A 13,859-nucleotide genomic window follows, 5' to 3' on the forward strand; every position below is an offset into this window, starting at 1 on the left:
GGAGAATGAGAGGGACATTTGACATTTGGGAAACAAGCTCTGCCGAGACAACAGCGAGGTGACGTTCTGTCTCTAAGAAAGCACAGAACCCACTGCTGTTGTGCCTGTGAATATTCTGCCAAGGGAAGGTGAAGACCAGCAACAGCTTTCAGGGCTGGCACCTTCCTTGCTGGAGAAGGAGCCGGACATTTGACATATCGGAAACAGTCTCTGAAGAGGACAAGCTCGATGAGATATACCGTCTCTGGGAAAGCACAGATCCCCAGTGCTGTTGTGCCTGTGAATAGGCTGCCAAGGGAAGGTGACCACCACCAACAGCTATCAGGGCTGGCGCCTTCCTTGTGGGAGAGCTAGCTGGACGTTTGACATTACAGAAAAAGGGTATGCCGAGAACAAGAGTGAGGAGATGTACTGTCTCTGGGTAAGCACAGGACCCCCTGCTGTTGTGCCTGTGAATAGGCTGCCAAGGGAAAGTGAACACCAGCAACAGCTTTCAGGGCTGGCACATTCCTTGTGGGAGATCTAGCCGGACGACTAGCATTTCAGAAAAAGGCTATGCCGAGAACAAGCGAGATGAGATGTTCAGTCTCTGGGAAAGCACAGATCCCCAGTGCTGTTGTGCCTGTGAATAGGCAGCCAAGGGAAGGTGAACACCAGCAACAGCTTTCAGGGCTGGCACCTTCCTTGCTGGAGAAGGAGCAGGATGTTTGGCATTTCAGAAAAAGGCTATGCCGAGAACGAGCGCGATGATTTTTTCCATCTCTGGGAAAGCACAGATCCCCAGTGCTGTTGTGCCTGTGAATAGTCTGCCAAGGGAAGGTGAACACCAGCAAGAGCTTTCAGGGCTGGCACCTTCCTTGCTGGAGAAGGAGCTGGATGTTTTGCATTTCGGAAACAGGATCTGCCGAGAACGAGCGTGATGAGACTTTCCGTCTCTGAGAAAGCACAGATCCCCAGTGCTGTTGTGCCTGTGAATAGGCTGCCAAGGGAAGGTGACCACCAGCAACAGCTACCAGGGCTGGCACCTTCCTTGCTGGAGAATGAGAGGGACATTTGACATTTGGGAAACAAGCTCTGCCGAGACAACAGCGAGGAGATGTTCTGTCTCTAAGAAAGCACAGAACCCACTGCTGTTGTGCCTGTAGATAGGGCGCCAAGCACCGTGAAGAGCAGCAAGAGCTTTCAGGGCTGGGCCCTTCCTTGTGGGAGAAGGAGCCGGACGTTTGCATTTTCGGCAAAAGGCTCTGCCGCGGCCGAGCGCCATGAGATGTTGCGTCTCTGGGAAAGCACAGATCCCCACTGCTGTTGTGCCTGTGAATATTCTGCCAAGGGAAGGTGAAGACCAGCAACAGCTTTCAGGGCTGGCACCTTCCCTGTGGGAGAAGTACGCGGATGTTTAACATTTTGAAAACAGGCTCTGCCAAGAACAAGATCGAGGAGATGTTCCATCTCTGAGAAACAACAGATCCCCAGTGCTGTTGTGCCTGTGAATGACCTGCCAAGGGATGGTGAAGACCAGCAACAGCTTTAAGGCCTGACATCTTCCTTCCTGGAGAATGAGAGGGACATTTGATATTTGGGAAACAGGCTCTGCCGCGAAAAGAGCAAGGAGATGTTCCGTCTCTGGGAAAGCCCAGAACCCACTGCTGTTGTGCCTGTAAATAGGCTGCCAAGGGAAGGTGAACACCAGCAACAGCCTTCAGGGCTGGCACCTTCCTTGCTGGAGAAGGAGCTGGATGTTTTGCATTTCGGAATCAGGATCTGCCGAGAACCAGCGCCATGACACGTTCGGTCTCTGGGAAAGCACAGATCACCAGTGCTGTTGTGCTTGTGAATAGCATACCAAGGGAAGGTCAAGAAGAGCAACAGCTTTCAAGGCTGGCACCTTCCTTGTGGGAGATCTAGCCGGACATCTGGCATTTCAGAAAAAGGCTATGCCGAGAACAAGCGAGATGAGACTTTCCGTCTCTGAGAAAGCACAGATCCCCAGTGCTGTTGTGCCTGTGAATAGGCTGCCAAGGGAAGGTGAAGACCAGCAACAGCTTTCAGGGCTGGCACCTTCCCTGTGGGAGAAGTACCCAGACGTTTAACATTTCGGAAAAAGGCTCTGCCAAGAACAAGATCGAGGAGATGTTCCATCTCTGGGAAAGCACAGATCCCCAGTGCTGTTGTGCCTGTGAATAGGCTGCCAAGGGAAGGTGACCACCACCAACAGCTACCAGGGCTGGCACCTTCCTTTCTGGAGAATGAGAGGGACATTTGACATTTGGGAAACAAGCTCTGCCGAGACAACAGCGAGGTGACGTTCTGTCTCTAAGAAAGCACAGAACCCACTGCTGTTGTGCCTGTGAATATTCTGCCAAGGGAAGGTGAAGACCAGCAACAGCTTTCAGGGCTGGCACCTTCCTTGCTGGAGAAGGAGCCGGACATTTGACATATCGGAAAAAGGCTATGACGAGAACGAGCGCCATGATATGCTCCGTCTCTGTGAAAGCACAGATCCCCAGTGCTGTTGTGCCTGTGAATAGGCTGCCAACGGAAGGTGACCACCACCAACAGCTATCAGGGCTGGCGCCTTCCTTGTGGGAGAGCTAGCTGGACGTTTGACATTACAGAAAAATAGTATGCCGAGAACAAGAGTGAGGAGATGTACTGTCTCTGGGTAAGCACAGGACCCCCTGCTGTTGTGCCTGTGAATAGGCTGCCAAGGGAAAGTGAACACCAGCAACAGCTTTCAGGGCTGGCACATTCCTTGTGGGAGATCTAGCCGGACGACTAGCATTTCAGAAAAAGGCTATGCCGAGAACAAGCGAGATGAGATGTTCAGTCTCTGGGAAAGCACAGATCCCCAGTGCTGTTGTGCCTGTGAATAGGCAGCCAAGGGAAGGTGAACACCAGCAACAGCTTTCAGGGCTGGCACCTTCCTTGCTGGAGAAGGAGCAGGATGTTTGGCATTTCAGAAAAAGGCTATGCCGAGAACGAGCGCGATGATTTTTTCCATCTCTGAGAAAGCACAGATCCCCAGTGCTGTTGTGCCTGTGAATAGGCTGCCAAGGGAAGGTGAACACCAGCAAGAGCTTTCAGGGCTGGCACCTTCCTTGCTGGAGAAGGAGCTGGATGTTTTTCATTTCGGAAACAGGATCTGCCGAGAACCAGCGCCATGATATGCTCCGTCTCTGTGAAAGCACAGATCCCCAGTGCTGTTGTGCCTGTGAATAGGCTGCCAAGGGAAGGTGACCACCACCAACAGCTACCAGGGCTGGCACCTTCCTTTTGGGAGATCTAGCTGGACGTTTGACATTGCAGAAAAAGGGTATGCCGAGAACAAGAGCGAGGAGATGTACTGTCTCTGGGTAAGCACAGGACCCCCTGCTGTTGTGCCTGTAAATAGGCTGCCAAGGGAAGGTGAAGACCAGCAACAGCTTTCAGGGCTGGCACCTTCCTTGCTGGAAAAGGAGCCGGACGTTTGACATATCGGAAACAGGCTCTGAAGAGGACAAGCTCGATGAGATATACTGTCTCTGGGAAAGCACAGATCCCCAGTGCTGTTGTGCCTGTGAATAGGCAGCCAAGGGAAGGTGAACACCAGCAACAGCTTTCAGGGCTGGCACCTTCCCTGTGGGAGAAGTACGCGGATGTTTAACATTTTGAAAACAGGCTCTGCCAAGAACAAGATCGAGGAGATGTTCCATCTCTGAGAAACAACAGATCCCCAGTGCTATTGTGCCTGTGAATGACCTGCCAAGGGATGGTGAAGACCAGCAACAGCTTTAAGGCCTGACATCTTCCTTCCTGGAGAATGAGAGGGACATTTGATATTTGGGAAACAGGCTCTGCCGCGAAAAGAGCAAGGAGATGTTCCGTCTCTGGGAAAGCCCAGAACCCACTGCTGTTGTGCCTGTAAATAGGCTGCCAAGGGAAGGTGAAGACCAGCAACAGCTTTCAGGACTGGCACCTTCCTTGATGGAGAAGGACCCAAAAGTTTGGCATTTCGGAAACAGGATCTGATTAGAACAAGCGCCATGACACGTTCGGTCTCTGGGAAAGCACAGATCCCCAGTGCTGTTGTGCCTGTGAATAGGCTGCTAAGGGAAGGTGAAGACCAGCAACAGCTTTCAGGGCTGGCACCTTCCTTGCTGGAGAAGGCGCTGGATGTTTGGCATTTCGGAGAAAGGATCTGCCGAGAACCAGCGCCATGAGACGTTCGGTCTCTGGGAAAGCACAGATCCCCAGTGCTGTTGTGCCTGTGAATAGGCTGCCAAGGGAAGGTGACCACCACCAACAGCTATCAGGGCTGGCACCTTCCTTGCTGGAGAATGAGAGGGACATTTGACATTTGGGAAACAATCTCTGCCGAGACAACAGCGAGGAGATGTTCTGTCTCTAAGAAAGCACAGAACCCACTGCTGTTGTGCCTGTGAATATTCTGCCAAGGGAAGGTGAACACCAGCAACAGCTTTCAGGGCTGGCACCTTCCTTGCTGGAGAAGGAGCAGGATGTTTGGCATTTCAGAAAAAGGCTATGCCGAGAACGAGCGCGATGATTTTTTCCATCTCTGGGAAAGCACAGATCCCCAGTGCTGTTGTGCCTGTGAATAGGCTGCCAAGGGAAGGTGAACACCAGCAAGAGCTTTCAGGTCTGGCACCTTCCCTGTGGGAGAAGTACCCAGACGTTTAACATTTCGGAAACAGGCTCTGCCAAGAACAAGTGCGAGGAGATGTTCTGTCTCTGGGAAAGCACAGATCCCCAGTGCTGTTGTGCCTGTGAATAGTCTGCCAAGGGAAGGTGAACACCAGCAAGAGCTTTCAGGGCTGGCACCTTCCTTGCTGGAGAAGGAGCTGGATGTTTTGCATTTCGGAAACAGGATCTGCCGAGAACGAGCGTGATGAGACTTTCCGTCTCTGAGAAAGCACAGATCCCCAGTGCTGTTGTGCCTGTGAATAGGCTGCCAAGGGAAGGTGACCACCAGCAACAGCTACCAGGGCTGGCACCTTCCTTGCTGGAGAATGAGAGGGACATTTGACATTTGGGAAACAAGCTCTGCCGAGACAACAGCGAGGAGATGTTCTGTCTCTAAGAAAGCACAGAACCCACTGCTGTTGTGCCTGTAGATAGGGCGCCAAGCACCGTGAAGAGCAGCAAGAGCTTTCAGGGCTGGGCCCTTCCTTGTGGGAGAAGGAGCCGGACGTTTGCATTTTCGGCAAAAGGCTCTGCCGCGGCCGAGCGCCATGAGATGTTGCGTCTCTGGGAAAGCACAGATCCCCACTGCTGTTGTGCCTGTGAATATTCTGCCAAGGGAAGGTGAAGACCAGCAACAGCTTTCAGGGCTGGCACCTTCCCTGTGGGAGAAGTACGCGGATGTTTAACATTTTGAAAACAGGCTCTGCCAAGAACAAGATCGAGGAGATGTTCCATCTCTGAGAAACAACAGATCCCCAGTGCTGTTGTGCCTGTGAATGACCTGCCAAGGGATGGTGAAGACCAGCAACAGCTTTAAGGCCTGACATCTTCCTTCCTGGAGAATGAGAGGGACATTTGATATTTGGGAAACAGGCTCTGCCGCGAAAAGAGCAAGGAGATGTTCCGTCTCTGGGAAAGCCCAGAACCCACTGCTGTTGTGCCTGTAAATAGGCTGCCAAGGGAAGGTGAACACCAGCAACAGCCTTCAGGGCTGGCACCTTCCTTGCTGGAGAAGGAGCTGGATGTTTTGCATTTCGGAATCAGGATCTGCCGAGAACCAGCGCCATGACACGTTCGGTCTCTGGGAAAGCACAGATCACCAGTGCTGTTGTGCTTGTGAATAGCATACCAAGGGAAGGTCAAGAAGAGCAACAGCTTTCAAGGCTGGCACCTTCCTTGTGGGAGATCTAGCCGGACATCTGGCATTTCAGAAAAAGGCTATGCCGAGACAAGCGAGATGAGACTTTCCGTCTCTGAGAAAGCACAGATCCCCAGTGCTGTTGTGCCTGTGTAATACGCTGCCAAGGGAAGGTGAAGACCAGCAACAGCTTTCAGGGCTGCCACCTTCCTTTTGGGAGAACTAGCCAGAGGTATGCATTTTTGGAAACAGGCTGTGCAGATTATGAGAGCAATGGGATGTTATGTCTCTGGGAAAGCAGAGATCCACAGTGCTTTTCTGCCTTTGAACAGGCTACAGAGGCAAGTTGAAGACCAGCAACAGCTTTCAGGTTTCCTACCATCCTTGTTGGGGAAGTCATGGTCATGTCGGGGGGAGCAGCCCCCACGCCCCCCCCACGGTGATGTGACAGGCAGCAACCACACCCGCAAGGACGGGCCGGGGCATGGTTGACAGCAGCCACTCTGCCCATAGTCACGTGGGTTGCAAGCAGCCACGCCCCCACGGCCATGAGAGTGGCCGAAACCAGCCCCCACGATCACATTGCCAAGGGGGGGCAGCAGCCATGCTGACCATGGTCACCTGTGTGGGCCAGCAGGCACAACCCTTATGTCAACATGGGAGAGGGCAGCAGCCACGCCCCCATGGATGCATAGGGCACAGGGAGTTACACTCCTGACAAACAGGGAGGAAAAAATGGCATGGAAAAATGAACCCGGGCAGGGCACCTCTCAGGCAGTCTCTGGTACCTGGCAACCCCATGCAGCATGCCTCTCAGGAGTCCCAATTGCCCACCCAAAACTGTGCGGGATCATTCTTGGGCGGTCCCCAGCACCCACCTTTCCCGGGGCGGGGCACCTCTTGGGTGGTCCCCAGCTCCCACCCGACGCCGGACAGGGAGCCTCTTGGATGGTCCAGGTAGCTGGGGGGGTGTGCCTCTTGGCGGTCCCAATTGCCCACCCAACACCAGGTAGGGCGCCTCTCAGGTGGACCCCGGCACTTGCATGACGCAAAGCAGAGTGCCTCTTGGTGGTCACAGTTGCCTGCCTGACAATTGGTGGGACGCCTCTCAGGCGATCCCTGGCAGCAGCACAATGCAGGATGGGGCACCTCTTGGGGATCTCAATTGCATGCCCGATGATGGGCAGGGCGCATCTTGGGCAGTCACCATGTCTGTCCAACAACAGGCAGTGCTGCTCTCAGGTAGTTGCCAGAGCCCAGCCAACACGAGGTGGAGCACCTCTCCGACAGTCCAGCTTGGGGGGGGGGGGTACCTCTAGGCGGTCCCAATTACCCACCCAATGCCAGGCGGGGCACCTCTCGGGTGGACTCTGTCACCAGCCTGATGCAGGGCGGGATGCCTCTTGGGCAGTCCCTGGCACCCGCCCTTCCCAGGGAGGGGCACCTCACAGGTGGTTTCCGGCACCCACCCGACACTGGGCAGGGCAACTCACAGGTGAACCCTGGCGCTGGCCAGACACAGGGTAGGGTGCCTCTCGGGCAGTACCTGGCACTCAACAGACTCTGGGCAGAGCACCTCAGGTGGTCCCTGGTGCCAGTCAGACGCCAGCCCGTGTGGGTCTCAGCTCCTGCTTGATGTGGGCGGGGCACCTCTCAAGCTGTCCCTGGCGCCCACTGGACATCAGGCAGGGCGCCTCTCGGGCGGTGCACGGCGCTCACCCAACGTCAGGCAGGGTGACTCTCAGGCAGTTGCCAGCACCCACTGTACACAGGTGTCACACACCGGTCATAAACCGGAGTGAGGTTTTGCTCGTATTCTTGGGAACAGAATTAAGACTCAAAATGGAGTCAAGTGCCAGGTAACTTTATTTGCCCGACACAAGTTCACAAATGCAAAAGAAAGAGAAAGAGAAAGAAAGAAGGAAAAGAGTTCGTTGCAATAGCTACCACCACAGAGCTGCGGTGTCCCGACAGTCCGATTCTTCAAGGCTGGTGGGAGGATGTTCCTTCCGATATTCGTCTTTGCTCTTTTATTGGGTTGTCATATTGCATATTCATATTTGTAAGAGACTGAATTGTTATCTTGAACCATTTGCCTCAAAGATTGTTAGGTGTGAGGGACTGGGCTGTCATCTCAAGGAACTGTGAACTGCTTATCTCGAGCCCTTTGTTTCTAAGATGGCCTGTTTAAGCAGGACGCTCCTCTGTCCATAAGGACGATTACCAGGCCAGTGAGGCATCCAGGGGAGGAAACGGGCTGGAGCTGATAAGATACTGGTTTCTGGTGTCGATCACACAAAGGTCATGTGATAGACGAAACCTGCAGTGCATGACATCATCAAAATATGCCCTATAAAAACCCATAGAGACAAGCTGTGGCAGCCTTTTTTCACCACCAAAGAACTGAAGATTGAGGACCAACAGGACACCGCTGGATCCGTGGTGGTGATCGTCCTTGCAACTCCCACCACTAACTGCTTGCCTGAGGACCAATGGGACGCCACTGGATCCATGGTGGTGACTATCCTAGCAATCCTATCCTGACTGCTTGCTTAATTTCTACCTTTTCTTCCATTCTATCCTATCGCCACCATTTTCCACTTTTGATAATAAAAGCTCTTTTGACTATATGGCATTTGACCTCGTTTGTGTCTTAATCTCACTCTTGGGATCATATCGAAACCTTCCCCGACATTGGATCGGGACAATATTCCTTCCGAGAATTACTTAGCATATACTAAGAACTGTTTGGTTTAACCACACCCACCAACCGGTGGCGGTACGCATGCCCAAGACCATCACTGGCGGGGTCTCAGAGTCTTTGGTGGTCTCCAGGGGTCTCAGAGCCCCTCTGTCTCCTAGGTCCCAGGTCTGGGCACATGCGTGGGGTTAGGTTAAGTTTCTCGGAATCAGCTTCAAGTTCACAGAAATTCTCTAGTCTTGCGGTTTGACTGTCACTCTGTTGCTACGGTAGTGGTGGCAGATGGTACTTTGATGTCCCAGCAATGTCGAGACAAACATCCGACATAGTCTCTTACACTTGGGCTCCACCCGGCATTGCAATCAGTTACATCAGCAAGTTGAAGAACAACAGCAATACCCACAAGAATTATACACCCATCCCTCTTTTTTTCCCTTACCCCAAGAGCCATATCTCATAGTCACTATTTCCCCCAGCAGCCTAACATGGCTCCGCTCTCCTCCTGTGCCATACCTCCAGGGTCATGGGCCACATCAGGTGCCTGCTCGTACAGCCCATCCATCCCTGATGCCTTGGGATCCGTAACCTTCGATGCCAGGCCTGCCTTGGGAGAACATGGAGAGGCAAACAGATGTTACATACTGCTTTCCAGAAGAGAGCACCCACACTGCAAAACAGACTAGCAAATCTTTTTGACTGACTTACATACTCGGGCAACACAGAGACCCCAAAAGCACAAAACCTAAGCAATCCACCTTGCCGCCCCCCATCATGGCCTGCAACATTCTCTGCTCGCTTTTGCTCTTGCGCCCTGCTTAACAATCCTGCATAGCCTAGACCTATTACTTGAACTGCAAGAATAAATCAAACCACTGGCTGATACACAAAAATTACTGCTACTGCCAGGTGATTCAGATATAGGGAGGGGCCAAGAGAGCTCAAGACCTCAGTCCCACAAATGCCAAAAGAGGTACAAGGTAGCAGACAACCGCGGCTGCTGTAAAAGTCTCTACCTTTATGGATCAATACCTCTTAAACAAGTCTCTAATCTGCAGCATGGAGAAGCCCTCGGTAGACAGCAAGCTTGAACAAGAGCACCAACATAAATGGGACATGATAGTGGGCTGCTGGAAGCTGCTTGCCTACACAAGGCCACCGGACTTTCCCTGTGGGAATAAGCAAAAGAAACCCCACCGAAAAGAATTCTAACCAAAACCCAGACAACGTGGAAAAACGCAGAAAGCTTAAAAAGATAGGACACTGTACCATGCAGCAACCTAGACTACCTGACAAATGAAGCTCTGAGGAAGAGAGGCCCCAAACAGCTTAGCCAGCTCAACAGCTGCAAAGGAGTGAAGGAACAGCAGAGCACTGTGTATTGGCTTTGTGTGGCAAGGTTTTGGTAGCAGGGGGGGTTACAGGGGTGGCTTCTGTAAGAAGCTGCTGGAAGCTTCCCCTGTGTTCGAGAGTGCCCATACCAGCTGGCTCAAAGATGGACCCGCCGCTGGCCAAGGCCGAGCCAATCAGCGATAGTGGTAACGCCTCTGTGATAACATTTTTAAGAAAGAAAAAAGTTGCTGGGATGAAAAAACAGCAGCTGGAGAGAGGAGTGAGAACATGTAAGAGAAACAACCCTGCGGACACCAACGTCAGTGAAGAAGGAGGGGGAGGAGATGCTCCAGGCGCCGGAGCAGAGATTCCCCTGCGGCCCGTGGGGAAGACCATGGTGAGGCAGGCTGTCCCTGTGCAGTCCATGGAGGTCCACGGTGGAGCAGATATCCACCTGCAGGCTGTGGAGGACCCCACGCTGGAGCAGGTGGGTGCCCGAAGGAGGCTGTGACGCCGTGGGAACCCCGCGCTGGAGCAGGCTCCTGGCAGGACCTGCGGATCTGTGGAGAGAGGAGCCCACGGAGCAGGTTTTCTGGCAGGACTTGTGACCCCGTGGGGGACCCACGCTGGAGCAGTCTGTGCCTGAAGGACTGCACACCGTGGAAAGGACCCATGCTGGAGCAGTTCGTGAAGAACTGCAGCCCGTGGGAAGGACCCACGTTGGAGAAGTTCGTGGAGGACTGTCTCCCGTGGGTGGGACCCCACGCTGGAGCAGGGGAAGAGTGTGATGAGTCCTCCCCTTGAGGAGGATGAAGCAGCAGAAAATAACATGTGATGAACTGACCATAAACCCCATCCCCGTCCCCCTGTGCCGCTGGGGGGTTGGTAGAGAATCCGGGAGTGAAGTTGTGCCCGGGAAGAAGGGAGGGGTGGAGGGAAGGTGTTGTGAGATTTGGTTTTATTTCTCATTACCCTACTCCGGTTGATTTGTAATAAATCAAGTTAATTTTCCCCAAACTGAGTCTGTTTTGCCCGTGACGGTAATTGGTGAGTGATCTCTCCTGTCCTTATCTCGACCCACAAGCTCTTTGTTATATTTTCTCTCCCCTGTCCAGCTGAGAAGGAGGGGGAGTGATAGAATGGCTTTGGTGGGCACCTGGCATCCAGCCAGGGTTAACCCATCACACACTGACACCTCAGAAGCCCAGGAGCACCATGAGCTCCCTGAGGAGAGGCTGTGGCTCATAGATCCCAGGGCCCCTGCCCACCACCCTTCCCACAATCACCTGGAAAAGGGGAGGGGCAAACCACCACAAGGGATAACAGCAGACACAGGAGCAGCTGTGAGTTTTCTCACATGCCTCCAATTTACAGCATGCAAAGCCCTGAGCAGAGAAAGCCACTCTTACTGGAAATGATAGTACCTGCAGTCACGTAGTGGGGGGCAGGCAGTGGCCACACTCCCCCATGGTCGGTCTGGCATCAGGAACCACTTGAAAGGCACCCCGCCCAGAGTCAAGCTGGTGTCGAGGCCCACCTGAGAAGCGCCATGCTGGTGTCAAGCGAGTGTTGGGGACTGTCCAAGAGGTGCCCTGCCGGGCATTGGAGAAATGACAGGCACCCCCCAAGACGTGCCTTGACATGCCCGTCATCTGATCTGTGCTGGGGACTGCCCGAGAGGTGCCCCACCCAGCGTCAGTCATGTGCCAGGCACCACCTGAGAGACGACCCACCCGGCATCAGGCAGGTGTTGAGCACAGCCCAAGAGGTGACCCTTCTGGTGTCTGCTGCTCGCCGATGACTGCCCAAGAGATGCCCCTCCTGGCGTCATGCTGGTGTGGGACACCACTCAAGAGGGGCCCTGCCCAGCATTGGAGGGGCTCCGGCAACCGACCGAGGGCCACCCCACCTGGCATCCTGCAAGCTCTGTCGACCGCCCGAGATGCACCCCACCCAGCGTCTGGGGGAGTGCCGGGGACCGCTCAAGAGGTGCCCTGCTGGGCATCGGACAAATGACAGGCACTCCCCGAGACGCGCCTTGCCCATCATCCATCCTGTGCTGCAGACTGCCTGAGAAACGCCCCTTGCTGGCATCAGGCAGGCGCTGGGGACCACAAGAGAGGTGCTCCGGCAAGCATCGGTCAGGTGCCAGCGACCACACAAAATGCGCCCCGCCCGGTGTCAGGTGGACGGCAGCACTGCCTGAGAAACACACCGCATGGCAGCGGCTGGGCGCCAGGGAATACCCAACAGGCACCCCGCCCGCCATCGGGCAGGCACTGGGCACTGCCCGAGAGGTGACCCATGTGGTGTCTGCCAGGCACCGGTGACCTGTCAAGAGCCACCCCACCTAGCCTTGTGCTGGCGTCGGAGACCGCTCGAGAGGCACCCCGCCCGGTGTCTTATGGGCACCGGGCACCACCTGAGATGGGCCCCACCCAGCGTTGGACATGTGCCGGGCACTACCCAAGAAGCAACCCGCCCAGCGTCGCGTGGCGTCGGTGACCAACCGAGAGATGCCCCTCCCAGAGCCGGGCGGGCGCCGGGCACCACCTGAGAAGCGCCCTGCCCAGCGTCGGGCTCCACCCGAGATGCACTCACACGTTGTCAGTCTGGCGTTGGTGTGGGAGCAGCTCGGAACACCTGGCATTTGTTTTCAAGAGTGAACATTAGAATTTGTTGTGCTCCATGTTTGCCAAGCCTTTGAAGAACTAGTTTTACAAGGTCACGTTGGAGGATAGCCTTGTATATGCCTGGGAAGATTTGGCTGAAGACAGTCACGAGTATGTGTATGGGATGTTTTTATCTTTAACTGTTCTGAGGACTGGCAAACATCCCAGCTGAGCCAGATATGCGCTCCTGTGTTAGTAGTATTGGCTGTATGCCGTTAGTTCTTTCTAGATCTTTGTTGAAACATATATAAGTTTGATCCTTTTGTGAAATAAACAGAATCTTGTACAGATAGCTCGAGCGCTTAATTCAGTCGCCACAGTTGGGAACCACCTGAGAGGCTCTCCGCCCAGCCTCCAGCCTGTGCTGGTGAATGCCCAAGACGTGCCCTGCCTGGCGTAGGGCCGGTGGCGAAGAACACCGGAGAAGCGCCCTGCCTGGCATCGGACGGGTGCTGGGCACCGCCTGAGAGGTGCCCTGCCCAGCATCAGGCAGGCACGGGGGACCGCCCAAGAGGCGCCCCACCCGGCATAAAGCAGGTGCTCGGCACTGCCCGAGAGGCGCCTGGCGTTGGACAAATGACGGGCACCCCCAAGGCGCTTCTCACCCATCATCCGTCCTGTGCCAGCGACCGCCCAAGAGGCGCTCCATCCAGCCTCAGGCCTGTGCTGGGGAACGCCTGAGGCGCCCCGCCCGGCGTAGTGCCAGTGTCAAGGAACGCCCGAGAGGCTCCCCACCCGGCGTCAGACAACTGCCAGGCACCACATGAGAGGCATGCTGGCTGGCATCGGACGGGTGCCGGAGACTGCCCAAAAAGCACCCAGCCCAAGCATCGGGTAGTGGCTGGGGACCGCCCGAGGGGTGCCCAGTCCGGCGTCGGGGGGGCACTGGGCACCACCCAAGAGGTGCCCCACCCAGCATCATGTGGGTGATGGGGGCCACCTGAGAGGCACTCTGGTCGGTTTCAGATGGGCGCCAGGGTCCACCCGAGAGGTGCCCTGCCCAGTGTCATATGGGCACCACGGACCTCCCAAGAGCTGCCCAGACCAGCGTCAGGAGGGCGCCAGGCTCCGACTGAGAGGTGCCCTGCCTGGCTTCAGGAGGGAGCCGGGGACCGCCCACAAGGTGCCCTGCCTGGTGTTGGACAGGCGCCAGGGACCACCTGCGAGGTGCCCCGGTCGGTTCGGGCAGGCGACAGGCACCACCTGAAGAGTGCCCCATCCAGGGTCAGTTGGGTGCCGGGGGCCGCCCAAGAGGCGCCCCACCTGGCATGAGGCCAGCGCCAGGCATCCCCCAAGACATGCCCTGCCCAGCGTCGGGCAGACATCAGGGACCGCCCTA

The sequence above is a fragment of the Harpia harpyja genome, chromosome 9, assembly GCF_026419915.1.
Source record: "Harpia harpyja isolate bHarHar1 chromosome 9, bHarHar1 primary haplotype, whole genome shotgun sequence".
NCBI lineage: Eukaryota > Metazoa > Chordata > Aves > Accipitriformes > Accipitridae > Harpia > Harpia harpyja.